Source organism: Wyeomyia smithii, chromosome 3 (genome assembly GCF_029784165.1).
Source record: "Wyeomyia smithii strain HCP4-BCI-WySm-NY-G18 chromosome 3, ASM2978416v1, whole genome shotgun sequence".
In the NCBI taxonomy this organism is placed as follows: domain Eukaryota; kingdom Metazoa; phylum Arthropoda; class Insecta; order Diptera; family Culicidae; genus Wyeomyia; species Wyeomyia smithii.
Window position 1 is genome coordinate 250,121,623 of NC_073696.1, and position 19,742 is coordinate 250,141,364.

General features: G+C 36.2%; 1 protein-coding gene across 1 annotated transcript in view; it reads left to right on the forward strand.

The window, feature by feature from the left end:
- The window catches only part of LOC129726827 (neuroligin-4, Y-linked), a 487,905-nt gene that overhangs the window by 79,281 nt on the left and 388,882 nt on the right, over positions 1-19,742 (forward strand). Inside the window, exon 2 of the mRNA XM_055683960.1 lies at positions 4,132-4,144. The gene's annotated coding sequence lies outside the window, so the exon portion shown is untranslated. The remainder of the gene's footprint in view (positions 1-4,131; positions 4,145-19,742) is intronic.

The following is a 19,742-nucleotide window of genomic DNA, read 5'->3' on the forward strand; positions in this document are numbered from 1 at the left end:
ATGACGTTTCGGTTAGTTTGTTATTTTTGTCATTGTTTTATGTTTTGGAATTCCTGTGATCTGTGTCATTTTTGGCATTATGTAAATTTATCTTTCATCACTCATCTTTGGTATTTTGACCATTTCGACATTTTTTACTTTTTTAACACATATGACTTTTTTGTCATTTTTGCCTTTTTCAATTTGTTTATTATAAACTCTTCTGAAGTTTTGGAATATTTGACATTTCAATATGTTATACTTGATCTCTATTTTGATTTTTGTAATATCGAAACTTTTTTGAATTAGTGACATTATCAGATAAACTTTTTGCAGTTATAAATATAAAATTTTCGTCATTAAATATTTTTAACTTTTTTTTTTCAAAGCACTTATTTCGGCCTTTTCTGACATATTTGCCTTTTTTTCATATACGTCCTTTTCGACATTTCTTTCATTTTGTTATATTTGACATTTTTGACTTCCATTTTTTTGTTCTTTTCTTATTACATTTGCCGCTGTTTTCAACTATTCGTTTCTTCAGTCTGTCACAATCTCAAAAACGTTTGTGTCAGGTTTCAAGTTACTACTTTTTACTATTCATTATGTGTTCTTTTAGTGTTTATTCGAACTATTTTTTGTTGTTTGGTTCTTTAAGTTTCGCGACTCATTTGGCACTGCATCACCTTGGATTTTCTGTCATTCACCCTTTAATTTTGATAGTCAACTTCCGCTTCTAAACTTTTGCGTTTTGGTTTTGTTTTGTATATGTAACTCTTTGTCTTTGTCATTTTAGTCCAATTTTAAGTTTATTTTTATTGTCTCAACCCTTCTTTTTGTATTTATAGTTTTCAGTTTCGATAATTTTCATCATTTCATTTATGTATTGGCAATCTTTCAACACATTTGACATACGTTAAAGGCGTTACGCGGATTTTTTTATTTTTGCCGTTTTTACTGATAGTTTTTGGAATTGTCGCGTTTTTTAGGTGATTGTTTTTTAAAAAAAAATTTCATTTTCAAATACAGGTCGGACTCGATTATCCGGACCATCAAAAAAAAATTTTTTTCAGATAATCGAGTCTCCCGGATGATCGCATCACTGAACAAAAAACTATTTTGCGATTAACGAACATAAACCAAATATTTCTTTCTTCTATTTTACTTGTATGATGCAGTTGCGTAACCAGAAATTATTTCTGAGGCGAAAAGGGGTAGAATTTTGAGAAGCAAAAACAAATTGGACATTGATTATTTTCACTTAAATCTAATATGTCCCAAACATGCCGGAAGTGACATAAATGATAACAAATATGCCAGAAGGGATGGTAAAAGTAGTATTACGGAATGAAAATTGAAAACGAATACCAAAAAAAATTATTTCCGGATGATCGAGTCTCCAAATAATCGAGTCTCCGGATAATCGTCCTCTAGCTCATTATGAGTTTTGGTTGAGTTTTCTTGTTCCAATTACTGTATATTCATTGTTTTTGACCTGGCCTTTTGATTATTTTTTTTGATTTTCATCTAGACTCGCAGCTCTAAATAGCGCTGCTTTCTTTCAGTCTTCTTCGAAAGTATTCTGTCATGATAAAAAACTTTTTCCAAGTGAAGTGCATTCAATGCGGTATTTTTTCATGCTGATTCCGGAACTAACTCGGATTTAAAAATTTACGTTGTGTCCGTAAATTTTCTTATGACAATAGCGTTAGAAATTTCCGCCATAAAACTTCAAAATTCTTATATGAACAAAACCTAAAAACAACTCTACCATAAATAAAAATGATACCCAGATGAGTTTGCTGAATATGATTACAATGTATAAAATGTATATTGATGGTCGAAAAATTGCAGGTTTACGCTTTTAGTCATAGATAAAATATAGATGCAATGCTCTCGTTATTAATAACCATGCGTCTCCTCTTTTTTAATTCCATGGAGTCGCGTAGTTTCTTCTTTTTGAATTATACCACAATCAGCTGAATTGAATCATAAGCCGCAAATTCGCTCGTAAACCCTCATGATTATCAAACTCAGTGATTATTGACTTACGGATTTAGACAATCGGGCACATCATCTCGCTGTGATTATAACTTACGAATTCAATTTCACAGCTGGCAAATTTTCGCCCAGATCTTTGCAGTTCACTAGTCGGTACGAAATGACATTTTTCGCTGTGCTCTATTGAATTGTTATACTAATTTTCATGCAGCAGCTGGGAAACTACAAGACACACTAAATGAACATGTACCGCCAGATGAGGTAGCAAACTTTGTCTACGTTTTTCCCCAGCACTCTGGTGACACACATCTGGCAAACCTCTAACCGCTGCCAAAGCATTAAAGAAGACAACTCGTCAAAGACGAACGTGTGTCCCCGAACAACAACAGAGCGTCATACGTATCTGCTATGTCTTTCGCTGTTTAGTTTCTTCCCCAAGATAATTTTCCTTCGGGCTGTGTGCCGTCTGCCACCTCTTCTTCACCCCTAATTCATACTCTCCAATACGAAGCATACCGACAGAGCGAAATGATGTTTCGTCACATAATTTCCACCAAATGCTCGAATGCCGATTATACTAGTTGTGCGCACCAATTTAGCGTAGCAGATTGCGAACTTGGAATGTGGTTCGGACAAATGTTGAACAAAGATTGACGAGGTAATACCGGCTCCCGAGACGCATTGAATCGAAGTTCGATGTATCGAGCGGCCCGGATGAAACGATGGTGTCTTACATGATACAGTAGGATACAGTAATCAAATTATTATTTATCGTGTTATCGAACATGGCTAAGTGAAGGAGTGTAACGAACAAACCCCAAAGCTAACATTCGTTATACTTCGATGAACAGATGCCATAAAAATAGCGTGTGAGTTATCGGCACACAAGCTGCTACCAAAAAGCGAAGGTAAGCTTTAATATGTGTATACTCACCCCTCCGTAGCTTGTTAATCCAATTGTCGGGCATTAAAGTGTTGCTACCTCCAGCACAAGACAAAACGTTGCGAGATAATCGCTACCGATTAAAGCAAAGCCTAGTTTACTCATTAGTCGACCTTCGTTAGACGCAAACAGCGTATCAAATAATCTCCGACAAGATAGGGAAAGCTTCTGCTAAAGTCGGTTCACCAGGGCAAATTGAAACAGCATTTTCCCGAGCAGTGGAAAATTTCACTTTCGAATTGAGACACTGTGTGTCTGGTGCTGGTGGAAACTTTTCAATTTAGATAAAGCCTGCCTCGTTGCTGTCGCGTCTCTTTTGCCTGTTGAAAGACGCTGGGTGTCGCCATCGTCGAGGCCAACCGGAAGACCTTGAAGCGTAAATTCGGTTGGATTAGACAATGAAGCAAACTGCAAAGGACAGACTGGGTTAGCTAGTGACCAGTGACAGCAGGAACAGGCAGGAACAAAGCCACCAAAAGTTTCCACCCAAAGACCGGTTGTTCGACACTCGGCTTACAATTACCCGGAAAAGAAAGCACTCGTAGAAAACTTTTTGCGATTTAGTTGAAAGACGTACGGGGCAGTTTGGAATAAACGTTGGGAGAGGGTTCTTTTCGGACTATTTTCCGAGATTTATTTCAGGTGAGTAATGTATTTTACGTGACGCAGATATTTCACCTCGAAAAGGTAAAAGAAATTGTTTTAACTTTGAAATCGATTTCATCCTACCAGTATAACATATCGCCCGCAGAATCGGCAGAATGACTTGCTAGTAAATAAATTAACTTATACTACAAGAACTAGGTTTAACATTCGCCGGTTTCGAGCAATATAAGTAATCTGATCGAAAGTTTCAGGTTGGATTAATTGTGATTAATTACTCATGATAAATTTGTTTCGAAGTTGTTTGCGATAATTTCTTCCAACATAAATCTGTTAGTAATACAATAATTTAAAATTCAAATACCAAAAAACATCATCATCACGTAACAATGACATTTTTGGTTTACCGTTTATGTCAGCTTAAATAAATTATGTTATACTCAAATATAAGAAGTGATTTTTCAATAACTGATCAATAACTAATGGTCAATATGATTTCTTTTCGAGAAAGATTTTGAAAAAAGCATATAGATAAAAAAATTATATAATTGATATTCATGCAGATGATTCATTTTTCTAACCATCATTTTTTCTTATCGTTTAAGGTACCCAAGGCATGTAAGTATAAGCCAAGCTAAACATAGCCACTTCCTATCAACTGTAGTCAACTGCATTCTTTGATAAAACTATAGTATTCGAGAAAAAGCTAAGCTCGATTACTGAAAATAAATGAAATAATTTCATCTATTTCTCTGTTTTCGCTGTCCAAATTTTACTTTACACTTTTAAATTGCTTCACTTTTTAATTCCATTATTTTCACTTTCACTTATCACAACTTTTTTGTAGAGTGTGTATTTTTTTCGGAAAGACAAAATTGTTATCTACAACTTTTCCAAATACGTCACACCGATCAAACAAACCATTTTGGCCCTAGAAATATTTGTAATCATCAATACCTTGCCAAAATAGCATTTTTCAATAGCTTCTCAAAAATGAGTCGTGTTCCGAAAACTTAAACAAATAGCACAAAATGGCATCTTTTGCCTATAGAACCGTCTATGCAAAGTTTCAGCCAATTCAAAAATGACAATTGAAAAAATATTGAAACTGGGACGTTTTGTGGAGCTACTATTATTCTTCTTTCTATTTGATGTTTGAATTTTTTCACTTTTTTCTTGTTTTATTGGTTTTTTGCCTCAAATACTTCTTGTCGTAGCAGATATCTACATCTGTTTGGGCATATTGTTTTTTGACACACGATTCTTATTTTCAACCACTTCATTAAATGTGTAGTTTCATTTGTATGTTTCTTGGATCATTCTAGACTCTGATTCTGTTTAGAACTTTTCTTTTCTAATTCATTCCATCTCACTTTATCTCCCTCTCCTTCTCCCTTTCCCTTTTATTTTTCCTTTCTGTTTCCCATTTCCTTTTGTTTTCCCTTTCCCATTTATTTTTCCTTTTCCTTTTCCTTTTCCTTTTCCTTTTCCTTTTCCTTTTCCTTTTCCTTTTCCTTTTCCTTTTCCTTTTCCTTTTCCTTTTCCTTTTCCTTTTCCTTTTCCTTTTCCTTTCCCTTTCCCTTTCCCTTTCCCTTTCCCTTTCCCTTTCCCTTTCCCTTTCCCTTTCCCTTTCCCTTTCCCTTTCGCTTTCCCTTTCCCTTTCCCTTTCCCTTTCCCTTTCCCTTTCCCTTTCCCTTTCCCTTTCTCTTTCCCTTTCCCTTTCCCTTTTCCTTTTCCTTTCCCTTTCCCTTTTCCCTTTCCCTTTCCCTTTCCCTTTTCCTTTTCCTTTCCCTTTCCCTTTTCCCTTTCCCTTTCCCTTTCCCTTTCCCTTTCCCTTTCCCTTTCCCTTTCCCTTTCCCTTTCCCTTTCCCTTTCTCTTTCCCTTTCCCTTTCCCTTTCCCTTTCCCTTTCCCTTTCCCTTTCCCTTTCCCTTTCCCTTTCCCTTTCCCTTTCCCTTTCCCTTTCCCTTTCCCTTTCCCTTTCCCTTTCCCTTTCCCTTTCCCTTTCCCTTTCCCTTTCCCTTTCCCTTTCCCTTTCCCTTTCCCTTTCCCTCTCCCTTTCCCTTTCCCTTTCCCTTTCCCTTTCCCTTTCCCTTTCCCTTTCCCTTTCCCTTTCCCTTTCCCTTTCCCTCTCCCTTTCCCTTTCCCTTTCCCTTTCCCTTTCCCTTTCCCTTTCCCTTTCCCTTTCCCTTTCCCTTTCCCTTTCCCTTTCCCTTTCCCTTTCCCTTTCCCTTTCCCTTTCCCTTTCCCTTTCCCTTTCCCTTTCCCTTTCCCTTTCCCTTTCCCTTTCCCTTTCCCTTTCCCTTTCCCTTTCCCTTTCCCTTTCCCTTTCCCTTTCCCTTTCCCTTTCCCTTTCCCTCTCCCTTTCTCTTTCCCTTTCCCTTTTCCTTTTCCTTTTTCTCTTCCTTTCCCTTTCCTTTTCTCCTTTTTTCCTTTTCTCATTCTCTTTTCCTTTCCCTTTCTTTCTTCCTGTATCTCTCCTTGTCTCTTTCTTTTTCCCTTTCCCTTTCTCTTTTCCTTTTTTTTTCTATCTGTTCCTCAGTCTCTTTTTCTTTCCCTTTCTCTCTTCCTTTATCTCTCCTCGTCCTCTTCCCTTTCTCTTTTTCTTTCCGTATCCCTATTGCCACTTCACAAACTGGTAGGGTAGGATGAAAATTATTTGCTGTTTCATGTTTTCCGTTAAAATTTTATTCATGAATCGTCGTTTCTATTTCGCTCAACCTTTGAATCGTCGCATCTCGGTTTTGATGACTTTATGTGATGAATGGTTGTAGAAAAGGGCTACACGTCAGTGCTAGCTCTGTAATGTTGTTGTAATTCATTATTTCAATTCATGTTTACAGTCACAAAAGGAGCACAAAAACAACTATTGATATGTCATGGATAGTTTAAAAAAAAAAACGATCACTTTTTTTTGTTTTTAGAATTCATTTTTTTTGCCTCTTTTACTTTAAAGATTTGCAAATTTCAATCAATTGAGATCTTCTTCACATGCCCTAGTACTTCTCACTGTATTTTATAATTCATTTTTATTAGTGTCACTTTGCATTATATCTTAATTGTTACATTATTCCAATTAAATCATGGTCACATCACTCATCAAAGTTAATCCTGATCAAAAACCCACCCCACTAACAAAAACTCCCTTCCGTGGTCTTTGTAGGGATGCAGAGGTATACTCGGTCTCCAACAAAGCAAAGATTACATTCTAACATTTCTTCCTTTTTGTAGGTTTCGTGCGAAACTAGCAAAACTCGAAACTCATAGTTCCAAGAGAAACGGGATTGAAAAGCTAGCATTCGAAACTACCTTTATCACATCCAAAAAATCTAGAAGCAAGTTTAATTATCTGTATAACCATCCTTGGAGCAAGTTATTGATTTTAATTCCAATGACACATCAGCTTAAAACTCAAGCTTTTTTTGTGAATTTTGTTTCATTATTTTCTATTCTGTTTTAATATTTTTCATTTTCGTGCTCCTTATAAACAAAAAATCCTTTTTATTAACTTCTCCAATAAATTTGTAGCTATTCTGTGGCTTTTTCTGGCTTATCCTCTCGCTTTCTTTTTCCTTTTTATTTCTTCCTTTTTCTCTCCTACTTCCTAGTACCTTATAATCTTTCAACGGCTTTTCAACTTTTTGGTTTTGTTCAAAGTTCTTTTTTTGTTATTTTTGCTTTTTTTTCAACTCCGAAAAATTTAAGCGTAGACTATTTTCAATTTCTTATTGTATATTTTCTTTCAAATTCTTTGTTAGTTTCTCTTAGTCAACTATTTCGGTTTTGATTTGGTATGCATTTTCACCAGTTTGAGTTTTATTCTTCCGTATTGTATTCACTGTTATTCAGTGTTCTCCCAATTTTGACTTATTTGTTTTGTAGTTATTTCTATAAATCCTATCATTTTATTTTTCCTAATCAACTATACATTATTTTCTCTCTTACAAACAGATACATGCATCTTCTTCTGTTTTTGGTAGTTTTTATCTGTTTACTCGTTGTTTCCTGGTTCCTGCATTCCTCTTGTTCTGTGTTTTTTTTCCTCAATTTTTTTTTTTCAATAAATGCCTTTTGCTTTTCATTCCTTGATTCCAATTTCATAATTTTATAGGTACCCTTTCTCTCTACTTTCGCATTTTGTACTCTATTGTACTATTACTATTTTGTCTGTAGTTTATTTTATTGCTTTTGGTTCCCGAAAAATAATTTTCACTCCGTTTTCTTTCAATTGTTTTTCATCTCTGAAATTTGATTTTTCGACTATTATTCATCTTATACAACGCTTTTTGCATTTTCATTTTTTTTTCATGGTTTATATCGATTTTCTGAATGTTTCATAGAGTCATACTTGTTATTTTTTTCTATATGATCTAAATGTGCAAAATCTAATATTCCTCTAAATCTATTACAATTACTTTTTTTCTTTGCATTTTGTATTCCGTTTACTGGATGTTTCTAAACATTATCTCTTCACCTTGTTTTCGCTCCGTTTTGATTTTTATAGTTTGCGGTTTTGTCCCTCATTCTCTTAGAGTATTAATTTTTATTCTGTTTTTTTTCTTCGCCCTTCTTGTATTCTTCCTGTTGAAGCGTTCTCGTTTGTTTATGTTCACCTCAGGTTTTATCTATACATGCTTTTCTACAACTCAACATTCTTATTTGATGTTTGTTTCCATATGATATCGTCTCTCAGTAAGCCTTCTTTGTTTACTATCTGCTTTCTATTCTACTCCTTCGTTTTCTTTTCTCAGGCTGCAAGTTCTTTTCTTATATTTCGTTTTTTTTTTGTTTTCGGTTTATCCCTTTAAAGTTTTTACTCGTTTTCACTTGGTGTTATATTTGATTACATATTATATTTTCTGTTGTTTCATTCTTCCCCCTCCTGCTCACCCTTTTCTCTCTCTCTCTTTGTTATTCTTGCCTACTATTATTCCCTCCTACTTTCTTTCTTGTTCTCTCTCTCTCCTCTTTTCTTATCTATCTCTCTTTATCACTCTCTTTGACTGAAGCTTCCTTTCTTCATTTTCTCTTTTCTCTCTCACACACTCTTACTTGCTATTTCACTTTTTCTCTCCCTTTCTTTATCTCAATCTCCCAATCCCTTTCTTTCTTATGTCTTTCAAAATTTTAATAGAGACAATAAATTGATATAGACAGTTAGGTATATAAAAAAACTAAACTCGTAGAAAGACACTTAATTTTATTTTCACGATTGTTTTATTATTTTAATTTCGTTTGGGCGGAGAAAAAATCAGGTCATATTTGTTTTAAAAATTATATTCAAAATGAAACAGGTAAATAAAATTTCAATCTAGGTTTTCCTATATATTTGCATGATTTTTAATAAACCTTGTACAAAGAAGCTTTGTTATATAACATTGCACAATGGTCCAGAACCAAATTTAGGGAGAAATTTGGGTCTAGAGCTCTATAGGAATATTTTAGAGAAAAACTTTCTTCAACAAAGTTGTTACATATGATAAAGCGCTTATTGAAAAATTATCAAAAATTAGAGTGACCAACATTTTCAATGCAAAAAAGTATCTAACTTTTTTATCTTTGTAGATAAAAGAAAAATTAGTTATCTCTTGGTCTCATTTTGAAGGGCATTCTTGACTCTATGAAGGAATTTTAAAAAATATGTTATTTTTCAAATTTGAGTAAATTTTATTTAAAAATAATACAAAAATTTCAGTATATTTATACATTATGCATATAAAAACACCTAGATTTATTTTTGGGTATTTTTTCTCATGACTAGGATCATGACTGATCCAAAAAGATTGAAAATCGATCAACTGGTTCAAAAGTTATGATTTTTTTTCAAATTAAATATATTGAACACAGTCACGGAAAGTGCTTCAATTGTGCTCAAAATCGCAGGGCTGCATCTATGTTGAAAATAATCAAACCCGTATTGTTTCGTTGGGTTGTTAAGGGTACTAGCTCCGAAATAGGGTGACCATAAGAAACGGCTATATTCGATGTATTTTATTTAAAAAAGATTAAAGGTAATTTCGTCTAGTTATAAGAAAAAAAATCCAAAAAATAAATCTAGGTGCATTTATATGCATAATGTATTAAATTATTGAAATTTTCGTATTGTTTTGAAATTGAATTTACTCAAATTGAAAAAATTACATATTTTTAAAAACTCATCTATTTATAGAGTAAAGTATGCCCTGCAAAATGAGACCAAAAGATATTTTTTATGTTTGCCCCAAAAAGAATGACATACAAATTAAAAACGCATATTTTTTGATGAAAAATAATAATAACTTTGAGTAAAATTAGGATATTTACGATTGCAGCATTGAAAATTGTTTCTCCTAAAAAGATCTATAAATCGTTTAAATACAGTTCTGAGATGAATCTTGAAATAAAAAAGTTAGAGCGTAAAATGTGTTTTTTCAATATAAATCGGTTGTTTTCAAAGACAGAGAAAAACTTTTTTTACAAAAGTTACTTGAAATTAATGGAGCTATAACATTGTAAAACAAATTTTTCTTCTATCTACAAAGTTAAAAAAGTTAGATACTTTTTTGCATTGAAAATGTTGGCCACCCCAATTTTTGATAAATTTTCAATAAGCGCTTTATCATATGTAACAACTTTGTAGAAGAAAGTTTTTTTCCCCCTAAATTTGGTTTCTGGACCATTGTGCATTGGTCTACAAAAGCAAAAAAAAGTTGCCTTAGAGCTCGAACTGGGCCTAATGCTCAAATTGAAACAGATAAAGGCTTTTTAACAGTTCCAGGTAATGTTTGTGTTCCTAGCAACCTTGAAAGTGCGTCAGGTTCTTCGAGACTTCTATCAAAAAAATCTCTCAATATCTTGATTTCACATGAAAAAAATTAGTAAAAACTACTGCGTATTACAACTCGAAAATGATTATACAGTCAATACATCTCCCTGAGAGCACAATGGAATTTTTAGTGAAAATTTTCAATTGCTGCTTCAAAATTGCATATTTTCCCAAATTATGGAAAAATGCAAAAATTACTCCCATTTTAAAACCGGATAAGAACCCAGCTGAAGTTTCCCATTTTAAAACCGGATAAGAACCCAGCTGAAGTTTCAAGTTATCGACCAATGCTTTCTTCAATAAGTAAACTGTTTGAGAGAATTATTCTTAACAGAATGATGTCACACATCAACGAAAATTCAGTTTTTGCAAATGAACAGTTTGGATTTCGCCATGGGCATTCCACAACTCATCAATTGCTCAGAGTTACTAATATGATACGAGCTAACAAATCTGAAGGTTATTCCACTGGAGCTGCTCTTTTAGACATAGAAAAAAGCATTCGACAGTGTTTGGCATAAAGGTTTGATTGCGAAATTGCAAACTTTTAATTTTCCAATTTCCTAATCAAAATTTTAAAAAATTATCTTACTGATCGAACTCTGCAGGTTGTCTATCAGAATTCAAAATCTGATAGATTTCCTGTCAGAGCAGGTGTACCTCAAGGTTCAGTCTTGGGTCCAGTCCTGTACAACATATTCACTTCAGATCTTCCTGATTTGCCTCCAGGATGCACAAAGTCATTGTTCTGCGATGACACAAGCATTTCCGTAAAAGGAAAAAGTCTTTGTGTCATATGCAGTCGATTGCAGAAAAGTTTAGATATTTTTTCTTCCTACTTGCAAAAGTGGAAAATCTCTCCCAATGCTTCTAAAACTCAAATGATAATTTTTCCGCATAAGCCTAGGGCTTCTTTCCTCAAGCAAAACAATAATCACGTTGTCAAGATGAATGGGGTTATTTTAAGTTGGTCCGACTTGGGACTAATTTATGATAAAAAACTTGTTTCCAAAGAGCACATTGAGAGTATACAAGCCAAGTGCATCAAATATACGAGATGTTTATATCCTCTCATTAACAGGAATTCTAAACTTTGTTTAAAGAACAAACTTTTGATTTACAAACAAATTTTTAGACCAGCAATGCTTTATGCTGTACCGATCTGGTCAAGTTGCTGTTCAACAAGGAAGAAAACGCTCCAAAGGATTCAGAATAAAATTCTGAAAATGATTTTGAAGCGTCCTCCTTGGTTTGGTACACTCGAATTACATAGACTTACTGGTGTTGAACCATTAGAAGCTATGTCAAATAAAATTATTAACAATTTTCGACAAAAATCGTTGCAATCCTCAGTTGCTACGATAAGCTCTCTTTATAGCCAATAAGTTAGCAATTAAGTTAGTTGTAAGTTTACTTCCCCTTTTCTGACAATTAGGTTTAAATCCCTACGAATGATAAGTCCTAATTGCGAAAGCAAACAAATCCTAACAATTAAAATTACAAATTTCTAACAGTGTTGAGAAGTCACCATTTGTGATTGGACACACATACTCATTATTTACTAATATTTATCATAAATACTTAAGCTACTAACAAATCCCCCCTTAAAAAAAAAAAAAAAAAAAAAAAAAGATTATACAGTCAAACCTTTTTTTGTGCGAGGGATAGGGACCGCACAAAATAAATCGCATAAAAACAATTAGGGGAACTGCTCCATTATTTATCTCATTAGGCCCATATTCACGAAGGATGCACGGATCGAATACCAAATTTTCACGAAATCATTGAACAAATTAACAAAATACGCTTATGTGTTCTTATGGAATCATTCAGCATTGTATATTTGGTAAACTTAGCTAGATCTATCCTGAATTTTGTAGAACAAACCATTTTCACAACGTTTCCATATCCATCTCAAAACTTGAATCACTGCTCAATTATTCATCTCACGATATGATCACAATATAATGAATATTGGAGCATCACACTGTTAATCATGAATGAATCACATTATCATGAATGAGCGCAGCCAGGCGTAGTAGGTTACCTAGATATCCGCTGTAGTTGTTTACGTGCAAAATTGGTAACCTAGATAAGCACTGCAGTGCTGTAGATTTTTGTCAATTATGTCGGAACAAGTCAACATTTTCAGTATGATTTTTCGGATTAACAGAAACTTTTGATTTTCTTCAACGCAGTGCACCAGATGAAAATACATACAGTTGAAATTTAGGAATTGTAGAAATTCATCTCATATATTTCTGCTAATTGAAGCTTGTTTTTGGATATTTGAGGTGAACATTTCAAAGATTAAAGTATTCTTAGTGTAGTGAATGATTTTGTTTAGTGATTAAAATAAAAAGTGGTCCGCTAGTGATGAAAATGTTGAAATGATGTTGTAGCTGAATAGAACAATGCGCGGATTTTGTTTTCTGAGGTAGGTGATTGAATTTAATCAGTTTTCGAGTGCAGATGCCCGACTATAATATCAAATTTAGTGCGTGAGGATTCTACTTTATGAGAAATCTAAAGTGAACTAAAAAGAATCCATTCCGTGGATTAGCAGATTGGTTTAGTTAGAAAAAATGCGATCTCCTGTTTTCAATTGTGTTTTCATGTTGTATGAGATGCATATATGGGCTGAGATGAATAATGGAGCAGTTCCTCTATTTGAAACTTCATGTCACGTGGTTCCACAACATTGTTTAAAAAACCTTATTTTTATGCGGTGGATAGGGACTGCATATGAAAAATCTCAGTTAAAAATTAATCGAACGTTGATTTTACTGTTTTAGAATACCTATGAGAACAATGTTAAAACATCTGATTGATAAACGTAACTTTTCTAAACATACTAATCTTTCCAACCGCTATCCTTCGTAGGCTAGCAATACGTGACTTTTCCTCCATAAAAGTGGCTCAAATAGTAATTTTTTGACGCAAAACTTATGTAATGCGTTGAAATTCATTCCAAAGACCGGAAAAACTAAGTGGCTGAAAATCTTGTCGGATGTGGTCCTTTTTCATATAGGGTAATCGCTCCTATTTTCATCTCGGTGCCTATATTCATCTCATCACGCTTTTTTGATCAATTTATCGTCAAATTTTACCATATTTTCAACGTGAAACTTTCAAGCACTTTACGAAATCGACAAGCAAACAGATTAACGTCAAAAAATTTGTAGAAATTCGACGGTAAATTGGACAAATGAGAGACATAAGATTAATATAGGGGCACCTGGCTGTTGAGATGAATAATGGAGTGATTACCCTACCACACTAATAAAAATCGCACAAAAAAAGTTGCACAAATAAATTAACCGCATAAAAAGTCGCACAAAAAAATTTCGCACAAAAACACGTCGCACAAAAACAGGTTTGAATTTACTTTTTAATAATCTATTCTCGAGCTCTGATCACCATGTGATTTATTTGGTTGAGTTTTAAGTGCGGGTTCCACCGAAGTTCCATAAAACTCGACAATTACAATGGCGTTACAAAGAATTGATTGGTTTTGAGCTTCAAAAATAGATCCCCTAATTTAGAATACATTGTGTATGTTACCAATCGATTTAAAATAGTTAGATCTCAAATTGAAAATTATTTAATCTCTATTAGCTGCTTTTGACCAATTTGCAATACAAAGTTTCGATTATTTTCCCACTTCCAATTACCTCCTCTGGCGTAATTAAATTGGCATCTTATCAGCCGCATCGCTTCCAATTTAATCTCGCAAGTCGATAAATTGTATCACTTCTAGCAGCAGCAACATTACCAAAATTGCAAAATATTGTGCCAGCAGTCCGGAATGCCATCGGCCACACCGCAGCTAATATGTTAAATCTTTATCAACATATGAATATTCATGCGGTGCGTTGTAGGCCAATTTGTTCCTATCTAAAGCAATCGGTGACGCCAAATTTTGCAATGAATTATTCAAAATTGGCCCGCAGCATAATTTCCGCCTGCATGGGCCATTAGCTGTAAGTCCCTGGGAAAAAACTATTAACACGTTCCCGAAAATGTACCCCTTTCGTCGTTTCCGACGGCGGTGGCAGCGGGTCGTAATCCGATGTAATCTATAGGAAAAGCACATCGTTTCACATCTAAGGGGACCAAACTGTTGTCCAGTCCCCTCGCAACAGTGCGGTTTCGCTACTGCGCGCCCCCTTGGAAGCGGGATTATTTTGCAGCTTGACGATTGGCTTTAATATGTTAACAGGATCGGAAGAAAAGTTTGAGATTTTTGAAGCAGCGAATTCCTATTATAGAAAAAATGAAATAGAAATTATATAAAAATAATCCCAGTTCAGTATAGCGCACCGCATTTACGTACTTTTATAACCACAGCAATATTGGATCGCTTGGATACCTTCACAACTGTCGCACGCAAGTTTGTGCCATGAATATAGAAAAAGTTACGCAGCATACATGAATAGCAAAGCATAGCCTCGGTTGCGATATAACATAGTATAACCAGCCTCTATTTCAATGGTGTTACCGTTGGTTCCGTTACCCATATTATGGTAAAATATATTGAGGAATAATAGCTTCGACCTCCTGTAGCCCAAGTTCCATCTACGAGCCGGATTTGCACATCATCAAAAAGTGCCTGAATATAATCATTGTAATCACCGCGTCCGCCGCCTTTCCACCTCTGTCCGCATCCTCGTACCCTTTCGATTAGCCAGCTCCATAAAATTCCACAGATAATCGGATTCCCACAGAACGCTCTCCCCAAAAACAACCCGAGCTCTGCAAAGCAGCCCTTAAATCGAGTTCGAACTAGGCTCTGTGTGTCGTTTCGCACAATCGATAGGGAAGCAGAAGTTCGGTGGGTAGGGCGAAAACTTTCCTGTTGTTGGTTGGCAGGATTATTATTTTCATGTTTCCGTGCCCGGTCCCGGCTATTCAAAGATGGACCGATGCGACCATTCAATTCAGACATAATTTATCCCCTATCGAAAATCCGAACGGATCACACAATGGTGATATTAATTTTCCTCTTTTCGTAATTCATTCCGCAATCCTTGCACAAACGTCAGAATTCCGGATCAGGGCATTGGAACTGTTAATCCATTCGAAGGTGGTGGAAGAGCCCAACCAGACAAACAAAGAGCCACTGCATCCCCGCTTCTTCCCCGGGGAAGCGCTGAAAATGGCACCGTCATCACGTGACCTGTCAGAGCCGAATGCGGCCCGCCATCAGGGATGCGATTAATTGCTTCAATTTAGGGAATCCTGTCACCATCAGCAGCGGTGCTACGGAAACTGCCGACGGTGATTATATTTTGAAAGAGAGATAGCTAAAAATGCGTCCAATCATCGACCGACATACACAATGCAGCGATTAAGTTCGGATGCTGGATTGTATGCGGAGAATTTTTATTGAAAATTTCCAAAGCGAAGGGGTGAAATTCGAATCACGTCCATTCCGTTCTCGAATCCCATACAGGATGTAAGTTAGACTCCGAACATTGTAATTAGGCCATTCATAACGAATTTGTGTGTGCCGGTTTAAGTCCCCAAGCGTAGCGATGATGATTTACTATTCATACATGATTATGTAATTCGATCGGAAATATTTACGGGTTTTGAAATGTTGAAACAATAATTGATCATAAATTTAAAGTATTGTACGACACATTTCCAACTTTGCAGCTCACCATTCCATTGCGGTGTCAATTTCCTAGTCATCCCAGATTCAATTAGCTGCTCTTGCCCTCGTTCAAGTCCGATTTTCGTTACGACAATCGAATAATGTCAACACTTGGCGTTTTTGTTTTTCTCTCCCCTGTTCAAATGATTTCGCAACAGGTTTACTTTTTTTTCGTACAACCCTAAGTTAGTGTCAATTAGCACATGTCTGGGACAGACACGAGCGGAGCACCACTTCGAATAAAGTTTTCTTCTGCCTGTCAGGTGCAAATGATTGCACTTGAAGCGGTTGTCTGCTCACACTTCCACCCTCTCAAACTCGTCGACTGGTCGTTACTGAAGTTTAGACTTTAGCTGTAGATAACGAGTGCTAAGCGACTGCAACTTTGCTTGTTCGATACAAAGAAAGAGGAAAACTTTTTCGAGTCACTATACGAAAAGTCATCTCGACTATGACTCTGTTTCTTCTCGTTTATGAAAATGTTATTCGTACTATTCAACAACATTGAGATTGTGTAAACAATTGCAACAGTTTTCAATTCTTCTAGCTAATTTCTATGCTTCTATGATGAAGTTTCATTACAATTCTATTCTTGTTATGAAACAAATCAAAATTTTTTCGTAAGCAAGCAAGCAAAATCACAATGTCAAAAACAAACAAACACATCCGAAATTGGTTATGAATCCATCCTAAAATAGCAGCGTGATTAATCACTTGATTACCACTTAAGAAAGTTAGCGTAACTACAAAACAATCCAAATAGATGTTAATATCTACGAGGAAGTGTTGATATTTGGTTAGGAAGTTATTATACGAAACTTATTATTCCATTAGTTGAGTTCGACCTGTCGTAGTATCGAGAATCTTTTCATTTCAATGGATATGAGTTTCAGAAGAATAAAGTACTATTGATTAATCAAAATACTGTTATTCTTTTTCAAATTTAATTTTGGTTAAAAACAAGTTTTTCTCTGACTAAATAATTCCTTGCAGCAGTTGTGTGTTTTAATGATATACTAATATATCTAGAACATTATTACCTTCAAAATGTTACAGTTTTTTGTGTATTCGAAAAAAAAACTAATTTTAAAGACAAGTCTAATAAGAAATGTTATATATCCGAAACGAGAAGAGTTAGAGGAAAAGTGTCTTCGACAAAGTTTTTTGTAAGAACTTTATCTATAACTTTGCTGAAGACACCATTTCTTTAAAGTGTAAGACTAAAAAGTTAGATTTTGCAGCGCCACTAGCGGTTGAGTTTCGAACTAATACTTTTTGTCATGATTTGAGTATTTTTATATACTAAATATCTTCGGAAGATAGTATGTCAATAAAACCATTATTTGGAGAGCAAATGAATTAAGTTCACGTTTTTGAGCTCTCGTACCACTGTGCATTGCCGTGATTTAGCTCCGTTATTTTGACTATATTACCATAACACCGGTTGTTATTTTTCGGCTTTTGTCGTGCTAAAGTGTAGTATCTGAGTGCTTGCAATCCGAAGATAGTGGAATTTTCTGTGTTTTACTAGTCTACAGTTATTTTTTGCGTTGTAAAATAAGTTGCACCAGCATAATTGTCCGACTCTCGTTACAACTCTCGAAAGGGTCTCAACTTTGATTTTAAAAGGCGCGCTGCAGAATCCTACTCTTCTTTTTAGAGCGACTCTATCGGTTGTGCTTGTTTGGTTCTTTATTCGCAAATTGTTTCAGTATGTCTACCGCTTGTGATCATTATGCTAAACCGGTAAAAGGTGATGTAGAATCCATCTCATGCATGGCTTTTTGCGACAGAATGATTCATTCAAAATGCACTAGCACGAAATTGAACAAGGCATTTTTGAACATCGTCCATGCAACCCCAAATTTGTTCTGGATGTGCAATGAGTGCGCTAAACTGATGAAATGTGCGCAATTTAAATCTGCAATCTCTTCGTTTGGTAGTGCAATTAATTCTATAACAGAGCGTCAGGTAATCGCACAAGCTGAACTCAAAAACGAATAGGCCAAGCAGGGTCATTAGATTGTTTAATTGTCGAAACAAATCGCATCTCTCCCTGCGAACATCGGACCAGGTGACTACAGTCGTCCACCACCTCAGAAACGGCGACGTGACGAAGGTTCACCTATCATTAAACCACTCATTGGAGGTACCAGAGCGGCAAGTGATGGCAATGTTTCGACTGAGATCCTGACCGTTCCGGAGCCAGCTGAGCAGTTTTGGTTATATCTCTCACGTATTCACCTCAGTGTCAAACCGGAATCAATCGAAAAATTGGTTAAAGACAGTTTGAAATGTCATGGTCCTGTAAAAGTAGTATCACTGGTGAAAAAAGGGGCTGATATAAGCAAAATGAGTGGTCCCGTGGCTCTGTGGTTAGCGATGTCGGTCGGCTAGCTCTCCCACACGGTTGTGATATCGGGTTCGATTCCCGATCGAGTCGAGGATCTTTTCGTGCTGGAAATTTTCTCGACTTAGCACTGGGGCACGGTGTATCGTTGTACTTATCCTACACATGCAAAATGTGCCAAAAACAATATCGATAACGAGTTCTCTCAACTAATTTAGTTGATCGAGACCGCTATTAGCCCCAAGGCTAAGCGTGCGATATTGTTTTTATAAGCAAAATGAGCCTAATCTCTTACAAAATTGGGATGGATCCAACCCTCAAAGAAATCGCGCTTCGCTCCGATATCTGGCCGAAAGGAATTTTGTTTCGTGAATTTGAGGACGATTCGAAAAACGCTTGGATACCTCGCTTGAATACACCTTCCATCACGATGTTGCCCGTTCCGGGGTCTCACCTGCCTTCAACCCCCTTATCCGGAATTTGTGAATCCAGGATTAGCCAGAACGCACTGCCTGTCGCACCATGGGAGACCCCAACCCGCTCGATCCAGTCACGCAGTTTATACTTCGACGAAATTATGTTTCCCGCCATCAGAGTCGTTCTGGCGCTGCGCTCGAGTTTGAGGAAGGGGCCTCCCAACTTTTATCCTCAGGCAAGTATACGATTCTTAGCAACTCTTCCATACCTGATCAGCTTCCGTGTTCCAGTTTACCACCTGCCGTCTTTTCACCCGACACTGCACTACCTGCTAGCGGAACACTGGGATGCACTAGCTCACGTACTATGGAAGTCTCCGACCCCCCCCCCCCCCCCGCGGTAGCCGAGCCTTTCCTGCCTGCGTTCATAAGTCATCCCGGTCCTACGGGTGGTAGCGGGGAACGAGACTTTCAAAACGCTACTCACGGCGAGTACAATTTCGTAACTTCAGCTCCCTCCGCTGATCCGTACTGCACTTTCAGTCTTCGGCTATCGACTAATACTAATACTACAGGATACTTTTGGCTAAACTTGGAAAACTTGGAGTTTCATCTACTCTCATGCAATGCTAAAGCTAATCGACAACTCGGATTCATGTTTAAGATAGCCAACGAGTTTCGTGATCCGTTTTGTCTCAGATCGCTGTATTTCTCTCTAGTGCGGTCTATTTTAGAATTCTGCTCCGTTGTATGGTGTCCATTACACAACTCCTGGATTGCCAGAATTAAATCCGTGCAACGTAAATTTATACGATATGCGCTGAGATTCCTCCCTTGGCGCAATTCTACAAATCTGCCAGCCTACACTGATCGCTGTCGGCTTTTAGGAATGCAAACTCTTGAGCAGAGACGATTCGAGGCGCAAGCTGTATTCATTGGTAAAGTTCTTTTAAATGAAATCGATGCCCTGGAAATCCTCGGCCACCT